Source organism: Amblyomma maculatum, chromosome 1, assembly GCF_055883805.1.
Source record: "Amblyomma maculatum isolate TAMU_Amacu chromosome 1, ASM5588380v1, whole genome shotgun sequence".
Lineage (NCBI taxonomy): Eukaryota > Metazoa > Arthropoda > Arachnida > Ixodida > Ixodidae > Amblyomma > Amblyomma maculatum.
The window spans coordinates 194,915,457-194,938,581 of NC_139344.1; the positions used below are offsets into that span (position 1 = coordinate 194,915,457).

The following is a 23,125-nucleotide window of genomic DNA, read 5'->3' on the forward strand; positions in this document are numbered from 1 at the left end:
ACTTTCGTCTACATGGAGCAGCATGGCGTCGAGTGTTGTCGTCACATCTCGTCCGTAAACTAGGCTGAACGGAGTCATGTTGGTCGTTTCCTGAACGGCGTTATTATACTCAAATGTTACATAAGTTAATACTTTGTCTCACGTCTTGTGATGGACGTCCACATACATCGACAACATGTCGACAATTGTTTTGTTCAGGCATTCCATCAGGCCGTTTGTTTGAGATGGTATGCAGTCGTCCGGCGGTGGTTGGTACGACTAAGAATAAGGATATTCCGGATGAGCTCTGCAGAAAATGCAGCTCCTCTACCTGTAAGCAGAACCTCTGGTGCGCCATGTCTCAGAACAATTTAAAGAACGAAAAATTTCGCAACTTCAAAGACACAAGGAAGAGCAGCGGTTTCCGTGTAGCGGGTGACGTAGTCAGTAGCTACTATAATGCACCTGTTCCCACAGGTGGAGGTAGAGAACGGTCCAAGCAAGTCCATCGCTGGAATGGTCTGAACGGTTGTGTGATGGGCTTTAAAAGACTGGCTGTCCGGCTTCACAGATGGAACCTTTCGGCGCTGGCAGTCACGGCAAGTTCGAACATAATGCGTCATATCGCTTGACAAACGAAAGCTAGTGGTACCGTTCTTTAATTGTGTAAAAAGTCCGAGTGAATCCCAGGTGGCCGGATGTGGGTTCGTCGTGGCGGGTTTGAAAAATTTAGTCCCGTAAGCTTGCTGGTACTACAAGTAGGTATTGGCGAGTATTGGCGGTAAATTTCTTGTCGAGAACGCCGTCACGTAGACACAGAAAAGACAAAGTGCGGCGAAAAGATTTAGGGATCATTCTGCTGGCACTTTTAATATATTCGATTACCTGGCGAATATTGGGAAGGTTGCGTTGGTTTTTGGCAAAGTTGGCTGAACTGATTCGTTCATAAATGCGTCGTCGTCACTACGTATACGTCCTAAGCAGGTTGCACAGGAGCATGGCACAGGCAATCCGCTTCTGAATGCTTACGACCTTACTTGTAGGTTACAGTGATGTCATACTCTTGAAACGTGCAGTAGGGTCTTTGAGGGTTGTCAGCCAACACAGCGCATGATGGTCGGTCACCACTTTGAAGGATCTGCCGTATAGCTGTGGTCGAAACTTCGAACCACACGATCGCGAGGCATTCCTTTTCAGTGGCAGAGTAGTTTGCCTCGGCCTTGGACAAAGCCCGACTAGCGTAGGCGATCACACATTGTTGGCTGTTCTGCTAGCATCGGTGTGGAGTTCGGTATCTGCGGATTCATCGAAATGTGCTAGAACTGGAGGTGACTGCAGGCGACGTTGAAGCTCTTGAAATGCTTACATTTGCGGTGCTCCCCACGTGAAAGGCATATCCGCTTTAGTAAGAAGTGTAAGAGGGGTGGCTATTTTAGAGTTTTTCACGAAACGCCGGTAATAAGCACATAATCCAAGAAAGCGGCAAACTTTTTTCTGGTCCCGTGGTGTCCGAAAATTGGCAATGGCAACAGTTTTTTCAGGATCCGGCAGAGCTCCTGCCTGGTTCACAACATGGCTTAAGAACCTCAGCTCTTCGTAAGCGAAATAGCATTTCTAGGCTTTCAGAGTGAGGCCCGACGATTGGATGGCTTTTCTTACCACGTCTAGGCGACGAAGGTGCTCCTCGAAATTCGGGGCAAATACAATCAAGTCTTCCAAGTATGCATGCTACAATATAACGCCCCGCTTTAGCCGAGCCGCATGAGCGTGCCTGCGTGGCCTAAGAATAACGTGAATGTAAAGTTTTGGCAGGCTGATTTTGATATCACCCACCCATGTAAAAGGAGAGGCCTGAGTTGGCAGCTCCTGCCAAGCGTAATGTCAGGAAGCCCTACGTCCAATTAGTGCTCGGCCATGTCAGCTGCCAGCTACCGCTTCCCACGACTACTACTGCTACTGCTACTACTACTTCTTCTTCTTAACGGCTCAAGGTCAGTGTAACCGCGACCAAGGTGCGACCACGACGAAAGTGCGATCACGGCGAAGAGGCGAAGGGGCTACCGTAGTGTAGCTCTCGCTACAAAACTTTTCCTTTTAAATTTTGGTTTTTGCCATCGTATAAAGTTCCATCGTCGATTTGTTCAGCATTCTATTTTGCCAAGGAGTCTTTTCTGATGATTTCACTTGTTGATGTACATATGTAGACGCTAGTCATCTGGGAAAAGAGCAGCGGTAGCCACCGCAGTTGACCACAACGGAAGAGAAGCGACCAGCTATTCGGTCCAGACCAATAACTACGTAGAAGGGGGTGAGGAAATTGCAATATCCTTTGCAATTAAACACGCCAACAAACAAGGAAGAAAACAAATAATACTCAGCAATTCGCCAAAAGGCCTCTCGAGCCTTTCAGCTGGAACGTTCGGATATATGCAAACAGGCACACCAAATAATGAAGCAAGAAAACAAGATTTGCAAATTGAAAAACACGATTATATGGATACCGGCACACGGGGGAATCCACGGCAACGAGATGGCCGACAGGATAGCCTGAGGGCATACTTTCCGAGCGCCTACACCAGCTGCCCCAGAGTTGTCAACCCCCCTCACATAGGGGAACTATAATGAATACTTCAAACCAGGAACGAAACGATACGCAGAACCACACAAACAACTCGGCAAGCAGGAGGCAGTAGCCTAGCCTTCCCAAACATAGTGCCATAAAATCTGGCCTGAAAAGTTCAAAAAGAACAGATGCGCCGCATGTGGAGAAGTCTCTGACATCATTCACGTGATGTGGAATTACCAACAACTATTAGAGAAATATATAAAACACGAGCGGAGTGGGAGGCGTAACTGGCCCACACATGCATCTCTGAGCAGTGCAAGCTGATCACCAGGGCCCAGGAGGCAGTCCAAGCCATTGGAGTCCTGGACTAAGGATACCCAAGGTACAACCCACGCATTTCTTTCAACGAATTAAAGTCTATTCCCTTTTTTTTTTTCTATTGTTACCAGCAGACAGATGATGCACGTCCCCTCATTCTTGAACATTTTTCAGGCGATTGGCTCACGTGACTGCGTCGAAATATATTTTTTCCGCCCACTCGCGTACCGCAAATTTTTGTCGGGATAGTAATTTGCTAGAATCACTTGTGCCGACAGTGCCGTGTTTGTTTTTTGTTTCACAATTTTCTAATTTTAGTGGATGGATGGATGGATGGATGGATGGATGGATGGATGGATGGATGGATGGATGGATGGATGGATGGATGGATGGATGGATGGATGGATGGATGGATGGATGGATGGATGGATGGATGGATGGATGGATGGATTGACGGGCGGACGGACGGAGGGATGGACGGATGGATGAATGGACGGACGGACGAACGGATGAATTATGGGAGCGTCCCCTTTGAAACGGGATGGTAGCAGTTGCTATCAAGCTCATTTTTTCCCCTTATATATTAATTATTGTTTTAGATTGGTTAACTATATACCATTATTCTATTCATTAAATTTTTGTTTCTACATTATTAACATTATGTCACTTTTCTGCTGTTAAACCACCAATCCATAGACCTTGACCAATCTTCCAATCGCCCACCATACTCTAAACATGGCTTGCACGTGACGTCACGTCGTCTGCTTTTTCAGCCGGCGGCCGTGTTTGCGACCCGATCGCATGCCCGCGGTGGTCATTTGCTCGTGTATGTCGGACTTTATGGCATTGTTCTCGGCGGTTTGTTGGATGACATTCATGTAATATGGCTGCAAATGAACAGTTCAATGCCAGCTATTACGATCGGACCTCATCGGGAGCACTCGCCTCCGCTACGACGAAAAGATCAAACTTTGCGATAACATCGATCCGTACATGTTACGGCCCGGAACGGATTGCAGTGCCGATGTAAGCTTGTTCCCTGAGGTGACACACGGTGACGTCGTAACGTACTTGGTTTTTTTCCGCGAGCTTTGTTACACTGGAGCACATGAAAGCATTCAAGTCTTTGGAATCGCACAATTACTTCACCAGCGGTTGGGTGAAACACCTTTCTGCCAAGCCACTTCAACATGACAAAGTGCTCCTGCTTGGCGAGGTAAGCCCTATGATTTATGACTTTTGACAACATTTGTGAACATGTTGTGGTGATGCATGATTTTTATGAGCTGTACCCAGCTTCGCGAGGTGTACGGTGCATCAGAAGATGGCTTGTTAGATTGTGTGCTCGCGACAGTGGCTAAGCACGAGAAAAACAAGCCTGCACTGAATGGACCTCACGGTCGCCTTTTTCTTTTTTTTTTTTTCCACAGTCTCGGGGGTCTCGTTCACGAAGTGAATCAAACCACTCAGCGTTACATGCACTGAACTCTGAGCTGTGCGGTCTGTTCAGCACATCTGAGGCACGACGTTAGACAGTGCACGCGACCGCGCATCAAGCGCCTGAAAAACAAGCCAGCAGTGTCCCCGTGGCCGCCAGTTTTTAATCTGCGTTGTTCGGATGGTGCTACTAGCGAACTGATCAGATAATGCGTGCTGCATTACATGCACAGAAGCTATGTTCCTTACTGTTTTTTAAACCATTGTCTCCGGGCCCAAAACGTAACTAAAACCAAAGCAGTTTTAAAAGGATTGGCCACTAACATTTGTTATTGATAATTTGTTTATGCAGGTGAATCATTCACAGAGACTGGGCAACCGACCTCTTCAAGCGTGGCTGCTATGCAGAAAGAATGGGACTGTGATTACTGCTCACTGCACTTGTATGGCAGCAGCAGGTGAAGCGTGCTCACACATTGGAGCTTGCATGTTTGCAGTGGAGACCGGAGTGAAAATAAGGCAGTCTACAAGCTGCACACAGAAGGAAAATGTGCGGCTGCCGGCATATGTAGAAAAAATTAAATTCAAAAGGTTGAAAGATATCAACTTTACGTCGTCAAGTGGCAAGAAGAGGATGCTTGAGACAACCACCGACCCCTCAAAGGACGCAAGAGTGGTCAAGCCCCGGGCACATGTCCCACCACTTTCTGTGCTGGAGCAGGAAACATTCTACAAGTCCATCCAGAATGCCAATGTTGTGCCAGCAGTTTTTTCTGTGCTGCCTAGCTACAATGGTCCTTTCAAAAACCCAGTGAAAAAGCAAGATCATTGTATTCAGAGACGATGCTATCAGATGACCTGGATACACTTGTCGAAAAGGCCAATGACATCCTCCCAAGCCTTTAAATAAATGAGGAGACTGCAAAAGAGGTTGAGGCCTCTACAAGACAACAAAGCAGTTCACCAGCCTGGCATTCTTACCGAGTAGGAAGGGTGACTGCATCTGTTATGAAGCGTGTCTGCCACACTACTGCAGAAAAACCAAGCATATCACTTTTAAAATTAATATGCTACCCAGAGAAGCAGTCTTTACATACGCTCGCCATCACATGGGGTATCAAAAATGAGCCCTAGGCCTTAAAGGCATATCAAGAGAGCGAAGCTCAAAAGCACGATTCTTTCCAGTGCTCCAAGTCAGGGCTTCCCATAAGCACTATGCATCCTTTTGTTGGAGCCACGCCCGACTCTCTTGTTACCTGTACATGTTGCGGAAAAGGAGTCATGGAAGTGAAGCGCCCCTATTCACTTAGGGAAGTGAAAAGTCCTACCGAAATGGCCACCCCAAGTTCATGCCTGGAACTTGTCGCTGGTGTCTTGAAATTACGACAACATGCTTATTTCTATCAGGCCCAGACACAGATGGCCGTGTGTGATGTTGAGTGGTGTGACTGTTGTGTGGGCACCCGACGCACTGCATGTGGAGCGAATTGGCAAGCAAAAGCAGTTTTGTGAAGACCATGCTGGCTTCTGCAAAGAAATTCTTCATCCATGCAATTCTACCCGAACTGTTTAGCAAGTACTTTACAAGGCAGCACGCAGGCCCAGGAACAAACTCTTCGAAAGAGGATGACTATTGCTTCTGCCATGGGCTGGAAACTGGAAAAATGGTTGCTTGCGACAACGAAACATGCCACTACAAATGGTTCCATTTTTCTTGTGTTGGACTCAATAGAGCACCACAAACTGCCCAATGGTTTTGTTTAGATTGCAAAGGGCCAAAAGACTAAGTTTCCAGTTCAGCAGCCAAGCACAATACACTCATAATGAATACACAGAGCAGATGCAAAGTACAGTGCTTTATTGAAATGCACTGAAACAAAATTTCCCATCCCTCACTCGGGACGTGCTCTTCTGCATTGTCTTTCTGGGCTGCAACAATTGATGAGCACAGATTTGATAATACGCAACAAACATTTACTATTTTGTCGAGAGGAGTGTCTCCTGGCCGACACACAACAAAATCGATGGGTATGACAGACTTCAAAATAATAAACTTATTTCTTATCAGTCCAATTACTCTCTCAACGTGTATGCGCACATTTCCCAGCTTTCTTGTCCTTTGCACTTCTTCTGCTGAGAGCTCTTTCTTCCCTTTGGTGTAAGCTAGCACATGGAGTCTGGCACAATAAAAACCAATGCTTTCACTCATGCTGAACCCTCGGTCTGCAAGAACTACATCTCCAGGCACCAGATGGTCTAAAAATCCAAAGTGTTCAGTAATGTATTTGTCACTTGTTCTGCCCCCCCAACATTCAGATATAAAGGTAACAACACCCTGCGGAGCAATCCCAATTAAGTACTTCGCCGTGTTGCTACCTTTGTACTGAGACCACGTTTCACACCTTGGGAGGTATAAGACGGCTTTTCTATTTTTATTTCGAAGCAGTCAATATTGACTGCCACGTTGCTGCCGAATGAATCATAGAATACCTGTGGCATAGTCTGTTGCAAGGCGTTTCGTGTTGGCCAGACAATTTCATCTTTAAGCCTGCACTATGCCACATGCAACCATTTGTTAAAGATACGAGATACTGTTGCCTCTGAAACATTAAAGCGAAAGCTAAGATCAGCATTTTGAAGGTTTAGTTTCAGCTTCATCATAAAGACAATGAATTCCTGAAACTTGGAGAGGCTGTTGTTATCGTTGTGTGAAACAAAGCTTGGTGAGAGCTTGGAATACAGCAAACAAAACTGTAAAGTTTGCCATTCCAGTGTGAAGCTGAACTTTTGCATCAGAACGTTTCAATGCGGCTTCGGACACCTCAAGTTGCTCTTTTTCTTTCTGCAGCGCATAAAGTTCTTCGTTGACCGTCATAGAATGCAGCTCCAGCGCCTTTATGTCTTCCATTGTCATGTCGGTCTGAATGGAGATCCCTAGAGGAAAAAAGAATTTTTGCAAATTCATTACCAGTAGCTGCACAGAGAAAGGTATGAATGGCTAGGCATCATGCCCTACATAGGCAGAACTGCAATCCAAGGGCTCTTAAACGAAGACTAGAACGAGTACTTGCCCCCCCCCCCCCCTTAATTTCCTTCCCGCAAGAAAAAAAAAACGAACCTGCCTCACGTTTGTCGGTATCGACTTGCTCCTCTTGCGATGGCTGTGGGGAATCTGGAGCGGCACCCGGCGATTCATCTGAAGTTACTGCATCAGCATCAGTCTGCCGCTTTTGTGCATATCGCTTCTCTCTGCGATCATGCCGCGCAGAATCAGCATGCTTGGTTCCGTAGCCGAGGTTGAAAGACGGGGCCCAATCAGGATTTGTTTCGTCGAACAGTTTCGATGGTTCGCCTGCGGATACAAGTTTACATGTTTTCCATGTATTTCTGTAGAATGTCTTCGTTTGAAAGTTGGCGTACGTGAGTAGAAATGAGGCATAGCATAGCTAGTCTTAACTAAAACAGCGTAAGGGACAAAAAATTACACGGACACGCACAACTCTGAAACAGTAAAATGGACGCACTCGGAACTGGTGTCTGCGCGTTCGCTTTGCGTTGTTTTTAAAGAGATTGTAATGTAAGAGTTGACTCACCTGTTATGAAATGGATGCCGCATACTCGTAATTCGTGATTGAACTGAGTGCGTTTGATGCGCGCCAATCACAAGTTGCGACGCTTCTCGCTCAAGGTTCTGGTCTTCTCGCATTGGTTTTGTATGACTTTTGGCAGAGAAAAGAACCTCATACTGGTCGGCTGTCTCTTCCTCCCTTTGACGTCGCTGCGATTGGAGCAGCCAACAATAGCGCAATTAACCATGTTTACACAAGAGTTCACAAACGCACGGAAAACAACGCGGGCTTGCTCGAAAGCGACTGCACGCACCACGGCCGTGCCGCCACTGGGTCAACTGGGTCGCCAACATGGCCGACGCGTTTCCCCGAGTGACGTATGATGTCGTCAGTGCAAGCCATGTATGAACTCAGAGCTTCAGGAAGAGTGACTGCGCCAACTGCACCTGCATCGACTTCCGGATAGATACCATTACATTCGAATATAATATGGTTAATTGTTTCTGTGGATTTACCACATACTGCACATGTGTCATCTTCCTTATTAATTTTTTTTTGTAGCTGCGTGCTCTTAGGCGCCCTGATCTTGCTTCAAAAAGTAGAGCACTGCATGCAAAGGTATCTTCGATTTGGCTGCACCAGCTGCACTAGTTCAAGTAGTGCAGCACCGTCGTCCTCGTTTTGCCGGTGCCGTGCGCGCCTACGGCAGCTGGCTTCGAAATTGGACGTGATCATGTTACAGCCCGCGATACATGATGCGCGCACGCGTCTGCTAGGTTGCAGAGTCCTACACCTGCGTACTCATTTTGGCAGCTGCCACCGCACGACAGTGTCGGAACTGGCACTGCACACTCACGTGACCACCTGGCATCTCTGCAGCATTTTTCAGAACTAGAGCAGCTAGTGCAAGCCAAATCGAAGAGACCTCAAGTATGGTCAGTGCAAGTACGGTCAGTGCCTCTTATATGGCCGTCTTCCGTACTACGGATAGATGTGGGTGTTGACGTGGTGGAAGATGTACAAACACATCACAGTAAGGTAAGGGTCGTACCGCTATACACGACTGTTGCAGTAGTTACTATTTTTCGAATCACGAGATAAGTAACGTGAATATGATTCAATAGTAACGTATACAATTACAAACTTTCAAGATGACACTTTTTTAAAGGCGCGCTTCTTCATGATCGCTGACTGCGTCATCAGGAGCGCGCGCTAGGAATTATAGTGGCCCTGGATAAAGTTGTCCGAGGGTTAGGATTTCTATCAGATGCAGCAAGTTCTCTTCACAGGCGCGTGGGCGCTTGTCTCACTCCCGACTAGCATTCCACCTGTCGACCCTGTCCATTTGGAGCTCAGTTTCTGGCGGTATGGATCTCGTCGAGAAGGCAAAGGAAGCCGCTCATAGAGAAACATACGTAAAGAGCGCACACTTGAACCATTTCGCGGCCGAGCAACATGGAGGAAGGAAAATCTTTTTTCATACACCGTTTTATTTTCTTACCTTGCTCCATGATGAGCAAGTAATGGTCTGACCAGCCGCGAGGCAGCGTAGCGATGTTGGCTTCCACTTCACCTCAAAGGTAGACAGCTTATCATACATACACCGGATTGCATCTAAGCTTCCTCTTTCCTTACTCTCTCCATATAAACGTTGGTGCTACACCGGCATGGAGGAAGGAAACAACTTCTTTCCTTCCTCCATGTATACGCCGGTCATGCTTGGGTTACAGTACACTGTACTTGGGTCATGTTCCGCCGGGTACGCCCACTTCACCGCACTTTTTAAGGTGTCGCCTCGATTTGCGACACCTTAAAAACTTCTTTCCTTTTGCCTGCAGAATTATTTTGGTGCTTCTTGAGAAAATAATGCTTTAAGTAAGTCGTTTCTTGCGCTGCATGTCCGTATTTTCCTCATGTAACATCGAATATGAACCATGACGCCCTTTTGTGTGTAGTGTGTAGTTAGTGTTTGTTTTTGGATCGTATTTTCTGAACATATGTCCTTCCTTCCATTGCGTAATTTTCTAAAGTAACTCGTAACACCTACGGTTTAAACACAGAACTTATCGGTGGCCCACATGTATCATAAGACAAACATTTATTTGGCCCTACAAGAACACTGCATTTCGAATTTGAGATCGTCTTGTGAATGATGCTTTATTTGAACAATGCATGCGCTTGTGCCGGTTCGTATTTTTACATGCCGAGTTCTTTGTCATGGCTAAAGCATTCTCGTTGTTGTCTGTTCGTGGCCTTCATTTTTAGGACATCTACTGCTATTAGTCGCGTACAGTGGGCTCCCTGTAATGCCTTCCACATACGGGCAAAGGGCAGTTTTGATCGCGATCAGAAGTATAAGCATATAGTATTGTGGATCCTGTTATGCATTCAGTGTGTTGTGTTTAAACGTTTGAACTGCATACGTATATTGCTCAAGACTGAAGTGCAGATACTCCACGTGGGGTATAGCTGCATTTTTTCCTACTCCTTTTGCGTTGCTCTCCCGGGCGATGTTTTGGAGAAAAAACACGCAGCAGGTATGCGCAGTTTTTCTTTTCTTCGTGACACTGTGCAGCGTGCTTTACCATGCCTTCTTTCTTATTGCTTTTTGTGATTTTTTGCGTTTTATAAAGTGTGTGATCCAGTATTTTTGGTGCAATTGAAAACAAAAACAAGAAAAATAAACTTTTTGCGTGGAACTTGTCTTCTATGTGTTTAGAAAACCGGCTAAATGACATCGAAAAAGTGCAATAAGAACAGCTTCCATCGTATTATATTTCAACCTGCATGAACCTTGGTGGTATTTCCAGTAAAAAGGCTGCGATACGCGACTTTATTACGTCTGTATGCATGGCATCATTAAAGACCTTACGCGCTGCTATAAACGTAGTTGAATATTTTAACAGCCAAAGGTAAATCAGAATCGAAAGCATTCCTATTGAAACTAAAACCTAAACAGAGCAAAAGAATGCGCCTAAAATCTCTGAGGACGTAATTAGCGATCTGACCAGCTGTTCGGGGCACTAGCGGCAGTGCAGTAGCTCGGCCGCAGGGCCTTATGGACTATGGAAGTGTCCGCTCTTTACGTAAGTATGTATAAGCCGCTGCCCAGAGAGCAGTCGACAACCACGTCAAGGTGAACGGCCACACTATGCGGCGCTTTGTACTACAAGTGGCAAAGTTCCTTGCTTGAAATGGGTTTAACCAAGCGAGAAAGATTTTTCAGTGTCTGACGTTAATCGCGGCTAATTAACGAATACCTGCTATTGTACACTGCACATTTTTTTAAGCGTAAATGAGTGAAATGTCCACTTAATGACAACAGTACGGAGCATGGCCAGAGGTTAATCCGGTGAGAACATATTGTTTCTCATGCGTGTTTAAAACATACCTTGAAGCGTACCGTCTAGTTCTTTGCTTGAAACATATGCACCGAACAGGTTTCAAGCTAAGTCCGGGGTTAGTGCACCCAGAGTTGAGACGCGCCATTAAAAACTGGTAAGTGATTTATTTATTTACTCAAGTCGTTTCAAGCTAGCAAAGTGGCATGTTTTAAGGTTTCAGTACATTCCTCTTAAATTTAAGAGATTTTGCCTTCGAACTTGCCCATACTCAGCTAGCCAGACAAGTAAATCACCGTTTTCAGTGGATTATGCGTTTTTTCTTGCTACGGTGATGAGTTCCCCATTCGCCGAAACGTTTTGCGGTTTTCGTGATCAGCTGCGTGCATGTAGTTACTGCTCATTTTTCTGCCGTGTGGTCAGCAAAAAAAAAAAAAAAAGAGAGAACTGCGTAGAGCAACAACAGCAACAAAGGAACACTGTGTAAAATGAAATCAGCAGCATATCATCCCGTTATCTTTTTAGCGTCAATTTCACTTTGAATTCTGGGGTTGGAAGAGCTTAGGAACACAAGTCACTGTTACAACATTTTAGGGCATATAATTCTATTCGTTAGTTTGCGCACTTGAGTATGCAATCAGCGCAAATGCGTTTGTATGTTAGTACTGAAGTATATATAATGTTGGTAGTGCTTCGAGTTGATATAATGCGGTTTTGCATATTGCAGAACAACTACATTGTGGGCATTGGAAGTGGAAGCACTGTAGTCTACGCTGTCGAGCATCGTGGCATGAAAAAGATTGGTTCTTCAATTGGTAAACATTTACGCGCAGAGTTATTGTTCAAACTTTTTGAACTAAAGCCATTTAAATGCTTACTGCTCATTCCGGATAACCAGGTATCTAGATTTCTGCCTACGGATTATGTGGCTGTTCTAAATTGCTTGGCCGGTTGTGCTTGAATTGCAAATGAGCAAAAAAAAAAGGCACTAATGCATTGGGCACTTAATCTATGCATTTTGTGCAGCTAGCATGAGTTTATTTATAATCTGATGGGCTGTAGGTACTCCCCCAAAGAGAGTTGTGCAAGCAGTCGTTCTTGCTCCATCTGAGATACACGGTGTATTTGTGGCAACACAAAAATATCTTACCCTGTTACATTGCCAACATGACAGCTTTTGGAGCAGTTCTTGTTCATGTCACATTTTTTTGTAATTGTAAAGAATAAAGAATATATCACTGGCTTTTGTCACTGTAGTTCTTGTACTTTCAGTGCCTGCTAATCTCCACATTCATCAATTAAGTTGTTTAAAGAGTGTCATTGTTGCCCTTGCACAGGTATTACTGCAGTCATAACCCCAAAAGCTTTGGACATTGAAGCTTTAAACGAATTGCAAAAATAGCTGCAGGCCTTATTATATCTTCAAAAGCTTGGAATGTCAGTTGCTTTTTAATTAAGATTGTTTAGCTTTAGGCAGTCAAAGACGTAGCTATACACAGCATCTTTCAGAATATTCGATGCCATAGTCAGCTTATATGACCTGGAATGTGGTCACGGTTCACATGTGCAGTGGAATGTTTGCATGCTCTTGTAAGCTGACTTCACTGCACAGAGCCAGACGTCTTCATGTTACCGCTTGATATGTGCATTTTGTCTTCCTCTTTGTGCCTGTCTTGTCCTCACACGTGGAATTGTTATCTTGTTCAGCTCGAAGGGTAAAAGAACATGGATGGAAAATATCCTGTGTGCCTACGTCATTCCAAGTGAGCGGCTAGTTTTTTACTTGGTCTTCCAGGTGCAGAGCCTGCAATTCCAGAACTTGCAAAGAATTGCAAGTTTACAAGGTTTAATCATGTCTATACTATACGCTATCTTTAGTGTGACTGATATCTGCAATGCAAATGGTACTTCAAGGAGGAGCCGGTTATTTGCAGTGGGGTATTTAACTTGAGATAGGCTTAAGCTGCGTGATTTATTTGCAGGGGGCAGATACCATCTGTGAGCTGTCTATCTTTTTGTAGACAAGTGCCTGTAGACTGAAATAAGTAGGTGCATTAAAAGGTTCTTATTACAATATTTTTGTTTTGTATCATTAAATGCTGCATCATTAGGCACTCTTTCTTTGCTGTACTGGACAACAGTTGAAATTACTGCTTGGTGTAATAATTATGAAAAAATAAAAGGAAATATTCAAAATTCCTCTTTTACATTAAGTAATGCACTGGCCTTGAAAACCTAATTTCATAGATTTGTTAACATTGCAGTAATTCCAAAAATTAATTTGTTGCTGATCTACAGCACTGGACAGTCAGTTGTCATTTTTCACATCTACTGCCAAGGCTTTTCATAAAAGGGAGCTGTATTCTGGCATACGAATAAAGGAATAAAAGGAATAAAGGAATAAAAAGTAAAGAATAAAAGAAAATATTCAAAATTCCTCTTTTGCGTTAAGTAATGCACTGGCCTTGAAAACCTAATTTCATAGATTTGTTAACATTGCAGTAATTCTAAAAATAAATTTGTTGCTGATCTACAGCACTGGCAGTCAGTTGTCATTTTTCACATCTACTGCCAAGGCTTTTAAAAAAAAAAAGGAGCTGCATTCTGGCCGCAAGCCGTACAAAGAGTTGAGAATTTGTATCTTGTAGACAGATGGTGCAGGTGCATGACTGGCAGCAAAGAATGTTGTCATTGCAGTTCAGTCATGTACAGAAAGGCTTTGTAGTATTTTTGGAGCAATGTGTTCTTTTCTGGTTTTCACATTCTTTTGTACTCTTGCAAGAACCCAGCACCCAAGTGTCACTGTCTTCCCCATTTCTGGCAGCTCTTGTATTCAGATACTGAACATTTTGTAAATTAAACATGCATTATTAAGTTGTTAGTAATACTGTCACTTGGGCAGTTTTGTTGTATTGTTTTCTTTAGAAATGTGCATCCTTCCCCATCTAAAACTATACAACATTTTATTGTGCTTTATCTATAAGTAGAAACACAAAAAGGCTTCTTCATAGTGGCTTCCAGTGCACTTGGAATACAGACTATGTGTCACTTAGTATATCCACACCAACAGTCAAATAGACGATCACTAAAATGATGCTTTTTGAGCATCTGGTAACATAACAGCCACCTTTAAAAGCGCAGTGTGTGAATAGTGGTGGTCAAAATTTCCCAGGCCACATGGTCGACGTTTTAGCAGCATAACGAAGCAGACCCCTCAAGCTCAAAATTTCTGTAGAGGGAAGCACGAGCATTATTGTGACCTTTCAGATCCCTGTTAGGTTTATTGGCATCCCAGGTACAAGGATGTAGTACAACTGAAAAGCCCACAATGTGGCCTCGGAACTTTTGACCATTCCTGTACCTCATTTTGTGCTACTGTGTGGACCATAGTGTAGCTGGGTATACTTTCATTCTAGACTTTGCACTGAAGCTGAGGGTGTGGCAGACATTTAGTGTGTCCTGAATTTTCGACACTGGACCTTAAATTTAGAAAACCTTTTTTGCTGTAGGACCTTGGTTTATGAAAGTTGCTGCAACACATATACATAAATACATGGGCGGATTAACAGTTATGAGGGACCAATAATAATTAGGAGGGCCCCTATAGCACCCCACCCCACCACCCCACACACGCGCACCACCCTATCTGCCCCGTGTTGTTATGCTTCAGACTTGAGGCATTTTAGAATTTCCTCCAGAGAATACAAGGCATATTTACTCGAAGAATCTGTAGATTTTTTATGAACATTGCCTGAGCATAAACATTTCTGCCGAGTACACGAACAGAACGGCGTCTAGACTGAACTCTCTTAGGAAATCACAGGACACACAACATCCTTCCTCAAAACTCAGAGCGCGAATTTGTGAAAAATAAATTCCTTGAGTGGTTATTTCTTTGACTAATTCGATGGCACAGTATGATTGGCTGCGTGTGAGCACAGACGAAATAGAGATGGGTCTTTTTTATAAACTATTTGCAATTTCTTACTGTAAATACGCTTCTAATCATCCAATAGTTTGGTGAATTCATCCAGCAATACAAACTGAGGCTTGCCTAAGGCACTAGTTCTACAGAAACTGCAATATTAGGTTCTATATGGTGAGTTAAAGTACAGCAAATAATGTTTCTTACACCAAACACTGTCATATAATGCGGGGTGCTAAATCTGTTCGAAATAGTGGCGTCTGTAGAAAATGACATCGCTTTGTACTGCCACAAAATTAAAGCTTTAACACACTCAAATAATCAGTAATTTTGGTTTGCGTTTTATTCAGATTATACATATTTAAAAAGACAATATATTTACATTTTGAACATAATTTCCACATTTAAAATTGAAGGAAGCAATTTTGTATACATCACACTCCTTTTCTGCTTTCAATTTACACAATAAATTTACATTTACCAAATACCGTAAGCAGCTCGTTCCACCGAGCAGCCACCGCCGCTGTATACGTGACCGTGTTTTTTGCCACCTTCGAAGAGCATCTACACTGTCTGCTAGCTGTGTTTCAGGCTATATGATCAGTTACGAGGAGCTGCAATTCTTAGGTCACGTCGTTAGCCATGAGGGTGTCTGGCCTGATCCTGAAAAGCTCTCCGCAGTCACCAAGTTCCCAACACCTAGGGACAAAAAGACACTGGTGCGTTTTCTAGGTTCTTGCGCCTATTACGCGGATTTATTGCCGTCTTCTCACGAATTGCCAGGAACTTCATTTCACTGACACGCGACAATGCAGTCTTTTGCTGGGGGTAAGAGCAGCAAGAAGCTTTTAATGAGCTCCGGAGACGTCTACGGACGTCACCTGTCTTGGCGCACTTTGATGATGATGCTCCTACCCTGCTTCATACGAATGTGATCGGTGTGGGTTTAGGTGCTTTGTTGGTGCAGCACCAGGATGGTGTGGAAAAGGTGATTGCTTACACCAGTAGGACTCTGTCTAAAGTAGAAGCGAACTACTCGGCAACAGAAAAAGAATGCCTTGCAGTAGTATGGGCGGTTATAAAGTTCTGCCTTTACTTGCACGCCCGCTTCTTTCAAGTCATTAGTGGCCATCACTCTCTCTGTTGGCTGACCAACTTAAAGGACCCTTCAGGGAGACTCTCAGGTTGGAGGCTTCGGTTACAAGAGTTCTACATGAGGGTTATTTACAAATCCGGAAAAAAGCATACGGATGCTGATTGCCTTTCGCGAGCACTGGTCGAACCTTCCAGTGTGACCGATGAAGACACTGCCCTTTTAGGCGTAATAGATGACGCAACACTTTTCCAACAGCAGCGAAAGGGCCAGGAATTGCTCCCTCTTATTGATTTCTTGAGAAGCGAACTATAATTGTGCCTATGATTTTCACACGAGGACTCTCTTCATTCTTTATTCTCAACGACGTACTTTACAAGAACTTCCGTCCTGGGGAAAACAGTCATCTACTCGTCATCCCATCGGCTCTCCGCTCTGAAGTTTTCAAAAGTGCCACAATGAGTCAACCGCCGGCCACCTCGGCTACACACGCACGTTTGCTAGAGTAGAACATGATACTACTGGCCAAAACTGCCGGCGACAGTGAAGCACTATGTACGAACTTGCGTAGACTGCCAGCGCCATAAATCCCCTCCTATAAATCCAGCCGGACTACTCCACCCTCTTCAAGAGCCAACGACACCTATCAAGCAAATTGGCATCTACCTCCTGGGTCCATTTTCGATGTCTACAGCTGGGAATAAATGGATAATTGTCGCCACCGTCAATCTAATTCGCTTTACAGAGACATAGGCTCTGGCCTGGGATACTGCCACCGAAGCAGCTCGGTTTCTCTTTGAGAACATTGTCCTCAGGCATGGTGCTCCAGCACTCATTATAACTGACAGAGGAACCAAGGTATATGTACTATGGTAGCGAAGGCTCCATAGAGGCCCATAAGTACAAAACATGGCGGCTCATGGGCTCCAGCGACCAATGAAAATTGGGGGCCATGACGTCAAATGACGTCACCCATACGTTCACTTTGGCGCGAATTATAAACGTTTTTTTTTTTTTTTTAAACCGCCTCGTTGCATTGACGAGCCTGCATCTTTTGAAGGTTGTTGCCTTTCTGCGCGCGCCAACCTTTGCCATCTAAAAGAATTCGAGTTTCTGTTGTTTACGCCCTTGTTTATAAGCAGTAGCTCCGGCACAATGAAAGTGGTTGGCAAAGGTGGCGACATGGAAAGGCAGCAACACTTCCAAGTAGAGACCACGCATGCAAATTCATAGTACAAATACTGCTGCAAGTCATGCAAGTACTTTGGCCATTTACTTTGTCCCTCAGCACAGTAAGGTGTGGTCCAGAAACACTGGTGCAACGGGGCAGTCGTGCCCAGTTCTCAAGAGAGTGCACCAAGTGAACAATTATGGTTTTCATATTCATGGTTTATTACATCAACCAATAAAATACAGCAACAAATCACAAAAATAAAAATGCATGTCGCTGACAGCACAAACAGTAGCGCTGTTTAAGCGGGCTAATCATCTCAATGATTACAGCCGAGGCATGGAAAAGGCTTGAAGTGCCTCCCACAAAACATCACCAGATAAGAAACATGCATGTACAGAAAACAAAGCTATGACCGCTGCAATTGCAATAAAAATGTCATGAATTAGTAGGTGCATCAAAACATACATGGAGCATAGAGCACTGGGATCACTCTTCACGTTTAAATTCTTCGGCAGAAATTATACATCAGTTTTCAAGGCAATTTCAAGGTTGCACCAATACAGACAGCTTTAGAATCAACAAACGTGCTTAATACAGGAGCATTAGAGCATACTTTTGAGTGTGTGTGCAACCTCCAGATCTGCTCACCGATGAAAGTCAGCCAGGAAGCGGTAAGACACCGACGGTTGAGTCCACGCTGTCGCAACGTGCCACAGAGCATCGCTTCCTCACTTTGTGTAGGCTCATCTTTCGATAAAACGCTAAGCGCAATACACTACTGCAAAAAGACTTCGCACTACCCGCACGACGAAGGGGACGAAACCAAAAAAAAACACGGCTGCAGAGAAATATTAAATCTCACCAAACGGCGACAGAGCAGCGACCAGCAAGGACGTCGAAATCTTTGCAAAAGGGGCATTTTCAGACTTGCGAACTAAATTACGCTTTCCCGGGCGCACCAAGGCCCGCACCACAGTAGACGAGCAGCAGACAGCGATAAGAAACCGTTTCGTGCTTCGTCAGCTTCGTTATCTCCGTTGCCTTGGTTACCTCTAGCAGCGCCTTCTGACCGATGCAACATCAAGGGTTTGGTTTGGTTTGGTTTGTGGGGTTTAACGTCCCAAAGCAACTCAGGCTATGAGAGACGCCGTAGTGGAGGACTCCGGAAATTTCGACCACCTCGGGTTCTTTAACGTGCACTGACACCGTACAGCACACGGACGCCTTGCTTTTCGCCTCCATCGAAAAGCTGCCGCCGAGGCCGGGATTCGATCCCGCGTCCTTGGGAACAGTAGTCGAGCGTCGTAACCACTGCGCCACCCCGGCGGGGGGTGGGGCGATAAGAGTGTTGCAAGATTAAAAAAAAAAGTCAAGGATGTATTTATAAAATACCTTACCTCATTCACAAACGAAGTTATCAAAATGTCTATTCTTTTTATTTTGATTGATACTTCTTAATTTGTAGTAATATAATTTCCTAATCTGAGTGGTTGGCCCCCCGACCTGTGGCTATGCTCCGGTACCGCTGAACCGCTTTTGGGCCCAGCCTTCGCCACCATTCTACTTCCGCCATGGAGGAACTGCATTTGTACGGCCGAGCTTTTGGAGACCGTTCTCCGCCTCAGTGGTACCAGTCTCCGTAAAGTGACGGCCTATCACCCTCAAACCGACGAATTGATAGAACACTCAATAAGATTATCGCAGACATGCTTTGCATGTACGTTGACATGGACCACAAGAATTAGGCCGAAATTTTTCCTTAAATCACATTCGCCTACAATGCGGCACGACAAGACACCACTCGCATGACACCATTCAGCCTCCTTCACGGGCGACCAGTGACAACTATGCTGAATGCAGTGTTGCTCCTGAATGCTGATGCCGATGATATAGATCAGGACGTCGAGGAATTCGCTCAGCGCGCTGAGAAAGCTCGACAGCTAGTGGGTGTGCTGATCAGAAATGAGCACGAGTATGATGCACGACGCTACAATCTTCGCCACAGACATGTAATGTACGAACCTGGCGACAAAGTGTGGGTCTGGACACCTATTCACCACTGTGGACTCTCCGAAAACCTATTGTGGCGATGCTTCGGGCCCTATGCCGCTCTGCGACGTTTAACCAACGTAACATGGGTATAGACATCCAAGCGACGCCATCAGCAAGCCGACGTCATCCATGTTGTACATATGAACGCGTACCACTTGGACTGATCTTGACCGCCTACTTCCTCTTGTTGTCATTGTTCTCATCGGGACTATGCTCGATGCTTCCTGAGGAGGGGACAAATACTGCATATAAGAAGACTCCAACGAGGATGACTGGGACTGCGAGCACGAGGCTGGAACAGAAGAAAGCTCGAACGCAGCAGTCGTCCCAGTTCACCGTTAAACCGTTTTATCTTCAGGCCCTCCTTGGGGTTCTATTGAGGCGCAAAAGTATTACTCGAACGTAACGTGAGTTTCAAGATTTTTGGCTCTCAAAGTCTACCCTCGCGTTATTATAATCGAATACTGCGATTTGGTTGGCCTAAAGCAGTGCCAGGGTGCAGCCATATTGAATCCGTCACCACTCTGTTTCGATTTCCGTGGTTTTACGATATTACGTTGGCAACACGGGTACCAGGGAAGCCAAATCATCTAAATCCCAAATCTCGAACCAAAGTCAAAACGTTATGCTTTGTGCTGATATGCTCGGTATCACCATTTTCACCTCTATCCCGCGCTTGTCGCATCTCGCCATGGATTAGTAGGGTTTCTTCTGTTATCGCATTTTGCACGATGGCAACGCGCCATGCACATTATGATGCTCGCTTCAAAATAAAAGCGATTCTGATAAAAGAAGCCAGAAATCCTGCAGCAGCTCAATAGCTAGACATTAACGAATCTACCACACTTGGGTGGCGGATGCAGTGGGAGGTTATTTTTAAATGTGAGCCTGACCGCAAAGGCTTCCGTGGTCCCCATCATGGCTATCACGTCGAACTCGAGAAAGAGGTGGACTTTATAATTAAGCAGCGCAACCGCCTTATGGGAGTCAGCGTCGAGCTGATATGTTGAAAGGCCAGAGAAATTGCTTGGCAGATGAAAATACCCTCAGCAAGCTTTGAAGTACCTCGTGGGTGGGCCCAAAGATTCACGAGGCCGAACGGCTTCTCTCTGCAGTGAACGACTTCGATAAGGCAGAAGTTACCGGCAGACTTTGAAGCAAGCTCTTAGAATTTCAACACTATGTGATTAATCTGCGCCGTTTGTTGAGTATGCCATTGTGGCATATTGGGAACGCTGACCAGACTGCGGTGTACCTGGACATGCTGATGTTTGGAGCCACTGGCAATGAGAAAACCAGACTGACTGTGATGCTGTCATGCCTAGCAGATGGTCACAGGCTGCCATCGTACATTATTTTTGATGTAAGACGCTACCGAAGGAGACGTTCCCAAAGAATGTCATCGTCCGCTGCTAGGAGAAAGAGTGGATGTGGACATCGATAGTGGTTGACTGGATGAAAACCATGTGATGCCGTCGACCAAGCAGACTTCTTCCCCTTGCGTTAATCCTGGTGTTCAATTCCTTTCGCGGACACCTGACTGCAGAGGTGAAGAAGAAGCTGGCAGACTGCAAAACATACCTTGTCGTATAATGCTCCGGCCTTTGGACGTCTACCTCAATAAACCGTTCAAGGACAAGGTGTGGAAGCTCTACACTGTTAAAATAGGCTACCGAGGTTTTTCTGGGGGGCTGTTCGCCTTTGAGTTGCATTATGTGATGTTTTTATTCTTTATATAGTCAGCCGTGAAGATAATCATGAGGTGGCGACATGACAATCATTTCCTGCTTTCTGTGAGCGTATGTTGCCTTTAGGTTGCGTTCAGATACATCTCTCGGTAACAATCGCCGTTTAACCTGCTCAGGGGCAACCACCCAGACGGCCACTGACGTCCGACGGACAGCCGAACTCGGCCGCAACTCGGCGGCCGATTTCGGACGTCCGCCGGAATTCCGGCGTACGTACGAAAGCGGATGGTCGAATCCGTTCGCCCAGCGGACAGCCGCCGTACGTCCGCCACTGGATTTGCTTTTACACAGCTATGATATAGTTTGTAGCCGTCGTGCTCGTCTGAACTGCGTATAAATCAGTAATGCCGTCAAGTCTGCATTATATGATGCCAGAGCGAATCGATGCGATAGAAAGCGTTTCCATTAAACAGTTTTTTTTATTTTCCGCATGTTTCATCGTTGAATTCTTCCATCAAAAATTTTTGATTAAAAGTTAAATGACCATTAAACGTTTTTCTATCATGATGCTTCGGTGAAATTTTAATCAGCGGCTGAACAGACGCAGCAAGCAGCAAGCTCAAAAAGAACGAAACCGAACCTATCCTCAAAAAAATCTGAAATGAGCCAATCCAATCCACCTGACAAGTTGACGTTTAGTTATAGTATAGTGCCTAGAATATACTGGCTAGTGTGACGAGCGCCCGCGCTTCCCTATGAGCTAGGATGGCGCTATTTGCAATGAAAGTCAATCGTTAGCGGCAGAGGGCGCTGCTTGTCAAGAGGGTGCCACCTGAGCAGACGACGCAGTTTTCTCTCTTCAGAATACGGCAATCTGTTGGTGTTGTGCGTGCGTGTTAAACCTGCTTCTGCGCCTCTTTTGCTTTCACGAAGGTGCAGTAGTTTATTTACGGAGTAGGTGTTTGCTCATGCGAGTCGTTCCGCACTTCTACCTGCTCGGCGACGATTGCATCGGTTTTTTTTTTTCCTCGTTTTGTGCGCGCGTTCTGTGCTCGCCTGTATCCCTTCTTTTTTTACTGTGTCGCCAGTGGTGAAGCGCGGTTCCCGATTGTTGTTTCCCCAGTGCCTCTAACTAAACTGCAGAGAAAAATGCCAAAGAGAAAGCGGTGGTGCACAGAGAAGACTTTCTTTTTTGGCAAATGGGGCTACCGCTAGAACAAGGAGCGTACGTATTACTGCGCTATCTGATGCTACGTAAGTACGCATTCTGTACAATGGGAACGAAGCATCGATAGAAATGACTGAAGGTAAACGGCAACTGCTTTTGTTGGCGAGAAACATTTTTAGAGCATGCACTTATATTCACAAGGATGCAAACCTGGGCGAGTCGGTAACGGTGCTCCATGGCAGTGTGTAGCGCAAAGAGTGTACACAGGCGCTACAGACAGCACCTGTGTTGTGTACCTTTTCTGTGTCCCTCGATTGTCATTTTGCGCTACACATATGTCATATGGATGCAGTTATATATTAGGCGCATGTTTCACCGTAAGCGCGGCATTACCAACGAGCTTCATCGCGATTAACCGGCCGCGTCTCGTGCATATTGCGTATCTGAGAAAAAAAAAAAAAAAAAAAACTTCGTCAGCTTCTTCATTCAAAAGATGGTGACTTCGGCAAAACCTTGTGCAATCGCAGGCCGCGATGTACCTTAATTAGCCGCTGTAAGTAAAGGTTCCTCGTTTGTGTTCTGCTGTTTTTTTTTTTTTTCTTTTTATTCAAATACCTCACGGGCTCCGATTGGAGTAATATGTGAGGGGGGTTACATAACTGGGGTGTGAAACAGAAGCATGTAGAAGATGGTTATTTTAACATCGTTATTTTCAAACCGTTAACATTATACCCTCCACACCTTGTGCCCAAGACGGCACCAAAAAGGAAGGAAAGAAACATATGCGAGCAGCAACCACCTCGTAAACGCCATAA

General features: G+C 45.1%; 2 pseudogenes; one reads left to right on the top strand and one right to left on the bottom strand.

Annotated features, from left to right (window-relative positions):
- Positions 1 to 550: 550 nt before the first annotated feature.
- LOC146205306 (uncharacterized) lies at positions 551 to 6,087 on the top strand (annotated as a pseudogene).
- A 9-nt stretch (positions 6,088 to 6,096) lies between these two features.
- Positions 6,097 to 7,325, bottom strand: LOC146205307 (uncharacterized; annotated as a pseudogene).
- Positions 7,326 to 23,125: the final 15,800 nt, after the last annotated feature.